This window comes from Fukomys damarensis, unplaced genomic scaffold (assembly GCF_012274545.1).
Source record: "Fukomys damarensis isolate Sample0158 unplaced genomic scaffold, DMR_v1.0_HiC HiC_scaffold_37, whole genome shotgun sequence".
Classification (NCBI taxonomy): Eukaryota; Metazoa; Chordata; class Mammalia; order Rodentia; family Bathyergidae; genus Fukomys; species Fukomys damarensis.
This window is the reverse complement of record NW_022900949.1, coordinates 32,768,497-32,775,834: the sequence shown is the minus strand read 5'-3', so window position 1 is coordinate 32,775,834 and position 7,338 is coordinate 32,768,497.

The window sequence follows — 7,338 nt, the reverse complement described above, 5'->3', positions numbered from 1 at the left end:
GAGAGCCTGGAGTGAGGTATTTAAAGTCCTAAAAGAAAACGAAAACGACGTCCAACCTAGACTGATGTATCCTACAAAACTCTCTTTTAGAATGGATGGGGAAATAAGTTACTTTCATGACAAAGAACACCTGAGAAACTTCATGAATACCAAACCAGCACTACAAACAATTCTAAACAATATCCTAGAAAAAGACAGTGACGATCACAACACCATGAGGCCCAACAAAGCAAATCAATTAGGCAAGGCAAGAAACTAAAGGGAGAGGGGGAAAAATTTAAAAGAGTCAACCAAAGGATAATAAAATGACAATAATAAATCAGTGCATATCAGTTAGAACCATCAATGTCAATGGCCTCAATTCACCAATCAAAAGAAATGGACTGGCAGAATGGATGAAGAAGCAAAATCCAACAATATATTGTAATAAGAAACACACCTACTTCAAAAAGAAACTCCTGAACTGAAAATGAAAGGATAGAAAATAGTTCTCCATGTGACAGGAGCCCAGAAAAAAGCAGGGGTAGCTATCTTACTCACAGACAAAGTAAATTTCAAACCAAAACTGATTAAGAGAGACAAAGAAGGTCACTACATTCTTGTAAAGGGAACAATTGAAGAGGAAGTGATGACAATCATAAATATATATGCACTGAATATTAATGCCCCCAACTATATAAAACAAATATAAAGGGACATGAAAAACCAAATAAGCACTAATACAATTGAGTGGGGAACCTAAATACCCCACTGTCACAAATAGATCATCTAGACAAATAATCAAAAATTAAATAGTAGAACTGGACCAAGCTTTTGAACACATGGACATAATAGATGTCTACAGAGTGTTCCATCCTAAAAAATCAGAATATACATACTTTTTGGCTGCACATGGGTCATTCTCCAAAATAGACCACATACTAGCTCATAGAACATGTTTAAATAAATGCAAAGGAATTGAAGTTATCTCATGTATATTATCAGATCATAGTGCAATTAAGCTGGAGATCAATAGCATAAGAAACAGAAAGAACTCCATAAACACATGGAAATTGAACAATACTCTCCTGAACAATCAATGGGTCACAGATGAAATTAAAGAAGAAATTAGTTTTTAGCAAATAAATAATACTGCCAGTACAACATGCAGGAATGTATGGGACAAAATGAAAACAGTTCTACGTGGAAAATTCATAAAGTGAATGCCCACACTAGGAAAACAGAGTGAGCTCAAATAAACAACCTAATGATGACTCTTAGGCTCCTAGAAAATGAACAGCAGGAAAAACTCAAAGCCTGTACAAGGGAGAAAATTATAAAGATCAGAGCAGAAATCAATGCAGTGGAAACTAAAAGAATGATACAAAAAAAAATCAATGAATCGAAGAGTTGCTTTTTTGAAAGAATAAATAAAATTAATAAACCCTTAGCCAACCTTGTCAACAAAAGGAAAGAAAAGGCTTAGATTCATGCAACTAAGAATGAAAAAGGTGAAGGCACAACAGATCCAGCAGAAATCCAGAGGATCATCAATGCCTACTTTGAGAAACTCTATTCTAGTAAAATGGAAAACACAGAAGAAATGGACAGAGTTCTTGATACTTATGAATTATCAAAGTTGAATGAAGAAGATAAAAAAATTCTAAACACCTGAATTACAATCAGTGAAACTGAAAACCTAATTAAAAGTTTACCAAAGAAAAAAGCCCAGGTCCTGATGGCTTCACTGCTGAATTCTGCAAAGCATTTAGAGAAGAACTACTGCCACTACTCTTTAAACTTTGCAATGAAATTGAAAGGGAAACAATACTTTTAAATTTATTCCTGGAAGAAAGTTTTACTTTGATCCCAAAACCAGGGAAAGACCCATATAAAAGAGAGAACTACAGGCCAATCTCCCTAATGAATACAAATGAAAAAATCTTCAATAAGACACTGGCAAACAGAATATGGAGGATCATCAAGAAGATACACTCTGATCAAGTCAGATTTATCCCAGGGATGCAAGGATGGTTCAACATAAGTAAATCAATAAAGTTAATATAGTATATTAACAAAGTCATGAACAAAAACCATACGATCATCCCCATAGATGCAGAAAAAGCTTTCAACAAAATTCAACATCCATTCATGATTAAAAAAAAAAACCTGCAGAAAATTGGAATAGATGGTCTTTATCTCAACTCGATAAAGGCTATCTGTGAAAAGCTGACATCATATTAAATGACCCAAAACTGAAAACCTTCTTGTTAAAATCAAGAATAACCTTCTTGTTAAAATCAGGAATAAGACAAGGATGTCCACTATCACCACTCTTGTTCAATATAGATCTGAAAACATTAGCCACAGCAATTAGACATGAGAAAGAAATTAAAGCAATAAAGATAGGAAAGGAAGAAGTTGAACTGTTATTATTTGTGAATGACATGATACTCTACATAGAATACCCAAAAACTCTGACAAAAGACTTCCATACTTAATTGACACTTTCAGCAGAGTAGCTGGATACAAGGTCAACACTCAAAAATCAATAGCATTCTTGTGCACAAATAACAGACTCACTGAGAGAGAAATTAGGGAAACAATTCCTTTCACAATAGCATCCAAAAAAATAAAGTATTTAGGAATCAATCTACTAAAGGAAGACAAAAAACTCTACACTGAAAACTTCAGCACTCTGAAAAAGGCAATCAAAGAGGATATATGAAAATGGAATGATATCCCCTGATCCTTGATAGGAAGAATCAACATAGTGAAAATGGCCATACTACCAAAACTGCTATACAGATTCAAATCAATCCCAATTGAAATTCTAATGGTACATCTCACAGAACTGGAGGAAATAATCCAAAAATTCATTTGGAGCCAGAAGAGACCTAGAATAGCAAAAGCCATTCTGGGCAACAGAGACATGACAGAGGGTTTCACAATCCCCAGCTTGAAACTTCACTACAAAGCCACTGTGATAAAAACAGCATGGTACTGGCAAAGAAACAGACCCAAGGATCAGTGGAATAGATTGGAAGATACAGAAAGAACTCCAGATGTACTCAGCTACCTCATCTTTGACAAAGAGCCAACCATCCTCAGTGTAGGAAAGATGGTCTCTTTAATAAATGGTGTTGGAAAAACTGGATTTCAACCTGGCAAAGATTAAAACTAGACCCTTATCTTTCACCATGCACTAAACTAAAATCCAAGTGGATTAAAGATCTAAATATTAAAATAGAAATTCTAAACATGCTGGAAGTTAAGTCAGGCAGAACTCTCAAAGACATTGGCGTAGGAAAAGAATGAACAAATCCTCGGTAGCACAGGAACTAGCACAAAGAATCAACAAGTGGTATCATCATATTAAAAAACTTCTGCACTGCAAGAGAAACCACCAACAGAGGTAATCAACAGCCTACAATGTGGGAGAAAAACTTTTATCAGGTGCTTCTCAGACAAAGGACTATTATCCAGAATACATAAAAAACTCAACAAACTCAGGCCCCCCCCAAATATAAAGACCCGATTGAAAAATGGGCATCTGAAATGAACAGACATTTCTCAAAGAAGTAAAAGCAGCAAATAAATATATGAAAAAAATGTCCAGCGTCACAGGTCATTCAAGAGATGCAGATAAAAACAACCCTGAGATTCCACCTCACTCCAGAAAGAGTGCCTGCTATCAAGAAATCAACCAATAAAAAATGCTGGCAGGTTTGTGTGGAGAAAGGAACCCTTCTCCATTGTTGGTGAGAGTACAGACTGGTGCAACCATTGTGGAAATCCATATGGAGATACCGCAAAGAACTAGGATTAGAGGTTCCATTTGACCCAGCTATCCCTCTGCTGGGTATCTTTCCAAAAGAATTAAAAGAATCATACCACAAAAATATATGCACACCCATGTTTATAGTGGCATAGTATGTAATAGCTACTTGGAAACAGTCCGATTTCCCATCAGTTGGAGACTGGATAAAGAAGATGTGGTTTTTCTATAAAATGGAATACTGCTCAGCCATAAAGAATGAGAAACTAGAGTCATTCATGGGAAAATGGATGCATATTGAGGCCATACTCCTAAGTGAAATAAATAAAATACACATACATAAATACCAAATAGTTTCTCTGGTGTGAAAAACTAAAAGTGTAAATAAGATCCAAATTGTATAATTTACAATGTGAAATAGGAAGAAAAGGACTAAAGGTGTAGGGGAAGCGGGAAAGGTAGGAAAAAGGAAATAAGTGACAAGAAAAAATATGAGAAGAGGAAAAAAATGGAAACAAAGTCTTTGTAAATAGGGATTGGTGGTGGGGGTGAAAGAATGGCAGGGGTATGGGGAAAAATGAGAACCAAGACCTATCATGTAAATGTACAAGACCCCAATGATGACTGTAACTAGTGTTTACTTTAAAAGTACCAATAAACTCAATAAGATTTTTTAAAAAAAGAATCTCAATATTACCCATTGGAAGGGGGGTTCTTGGTCTGTGGTGGATGAGAGAGGCTCAGGCTGCAGGGCAGGGTGGGCCTGCGCCTCTTCCTGGGCTCTGCTACTTCGATGTCGTCTCCACTCTCGACTGTGGCGTGGCCCCCACATTTGCCATGATGGCCGCCTCCCTGTCGTCCCCCTGTTGTTCGGCTGGGCTGTCACATGTGGTAGACAGAAATGCCTGCTCTGGAGGGTGGCTGCTGACCTCTGAGATGTCCCACAGGCTCCAATCTGGCCTCTGGATTTAAATCAGAGTCCCGAAATCGTTCTCCGGCAAGGCTGCTGTTGCCGGTCAGCAGAATTCCATTTCCCCGAGGAGGGCACCTCCTGGCCCTTTGGGGCACGCCCTGCCGAGAGTGCTCTGCGTGGTGTCTTACACTCCGGAGGGAGCAAGAAGCGCTTGGTGGGCTTTGTGTGTACGGCAGGGGGACGGGGCTGAGGATTTGAGGAGACTGAAGAGGCAGGGGAAGAGGATGAGTTGGTGCCCAGTCGCTCAGCTCCGGGCAGATGCGGGGCGGATGCTGAGCCTGGTCTAGGCGGGAGCTGCACTGCAGGACAGAAGTTCTGATGCCCCAGAGGCTGAGCTAGCCGGGCTGATCTCCCTGGTGATGGGTGGATGCATCCGGGGTCTCTCAACCCTGCTAAACCCGTGATAAATACACTACTGCCAATTCACGGGGACATTAAACAGGTGCATATGCTCAGGAAAACGTATACCTTTAGGTGCATATGCTGAGGAAATCATAGAGCTTTAGGGGGGAGGGAGGGAAGGCGAGAGGAAGAGAAGATATATACGTATAAGCAACGCTGGGGACCCCTGAGACCTCTGTGGTTGGCTCCGGTCTCCTGCTCAGTGTATGACGCAGGTCTGAGAAAAAAACCCTAAAAGACAGAAAGCAGGGAGGTAGGATGACCGATGCCGGTGCAACCGACAAAGATGCTGGCCAGTGATTTTTATTGGTGATAGTCGGGGTGAAGTCGAGCTATGTGCAAGGGCAGGGCTATGCGCGAGGATGGTAGTCGTGCAGTTTCTATGGAAATTAAGCAAGGCTCATAAAATACAAGACAAAGCGTTCTCAAATTAGGAAAAGAATGGACAAAATATATGGCTGTAATTAGAACACTGTCCTTCTACTTAAGAAGGTTTTAGTTGTGGGAATAGAATTTGGGTGGGAGTCACTCTGACCTAGGCACACAGGCGTCAGCCAGACTCACTTCTATAAATGAGCCAATTGTGGGGCTAACTCTTCACAGCCTGCACTGCTTACAGCCTGCTTGAGGCAGAATCAATATCGCAGTCTCCCCAAGCAAAATATTCACAACTAGAATTTATGAAATATTATGCAAATAAATTTGTTAATTAAATCGATGGCCCCAGTACCACTCCTAGAAAGTCCCAGGCACAGATAGCTTTATAAGTGAATGTTCCAAGCTCGCTCATCTATATACTCCAGAAAAAAATGTTTAAAAGAAGAATAGCTCTGAAATTTACTTTTGAGAAGCTATTATCATCTTGAATTAAAAATTAAGGCCAATACAAGAATACATATCTAGATTATTTTTCTCTTATGTAAAGTAGCCTAAATAACATATCAACAAACCAAATGAAAAGTTTATTTTAAAAAGTTACCAGGTTTAGTTTATCTTAGCAATGTGAGGATAACTCAACACAATTTCATTGCATCAGTCTGTAAAAAATAACAAAATTACTACTTTAGTTCAAAATTATGCCTGGGGGATACAGAGAAAGACATAAATTTTAATACATTTGTGATCTTTTAAAAATCACAGTCAGGCATGGTGGTACACAACTGTAATCCCAGCGCTTGGAAGGATGAGGCAGGAGAATCACCACAAGTTCAAGGCCAGCCTGGGGTATGTAGTGAGTTCAAGGCCAGCCTGCACTAAAAAGCAAGACCCTGTCTCAGAGAACAAACAAACAAAAATCACAGAAAAATAAGAACAGAAGGAATGATACTGATGTAATAAAGCCTGATTTCCATCGTAGCTTGAAAGTAAATAAGAAATCAGGCAACTAAAAATCATAATTGAAGAGACAGAAGTTTTGAACCACATAATTAGCAATTTAATCAAATGGACAGTGTAGGACAATGCCACAAGCATGTGTGCTTGTGACTAAATTTACAAAATTTACTGGGTTTATAGTATCAATAAATTGCAAAGAATTAGATTTATTTCTACACCATCCAGCAATGGCAACCAAATGGAAGAAAGGGTCACCTAGAGAACATGTTTATGAAAAGATAATTTCCTGTTCTGACAGGTGTCCAATGGTGTTGTAAACCTTCCTGTTGTCAAGCAGCGTGATTCTTTAAGGAAAAGCTGCCAGGCCAGCAAAGAGACAGCAAAAAACTTTTCAGAAAGAAGGCACAAAGGAGTGGGAACATATGGGATTTACCTTTGTGTATCTGGCTTATTTCACTTAACATGAAACCTTCAGTTCCATCCATGTTGCTGCAATAAACGACAAGATTTCTTTATTTTCTGGCTCAATAATATTCTGTTGTTTATCAGTGCAGCATTTCCTTACCCTCTCGTCTATGGATGGACTTTTTGGGTGAGTCTGCATCTCAGCCATTGGGAAGAGCACTGCACTAAACATGGTCCCGCAGCTGTCCCTTAGATGTAATCATTTCCTTTCCTTTGGACAGAGGCCCAGTAGCGGGATTGCTGGATCATATGGTAGCCCTGTTTTAGTTTTTAAAGGAATCTCCATACTGTTTTCCATGCTGGCTGCCCCAATTTATGTTCCCACCCACAGGGTATGAGTTCCCTTTTCTCAGCATCCTCACCAGCATTTGTTTCTCTCTCTCTCTCTCTCTCTCTCTCTCTCTCT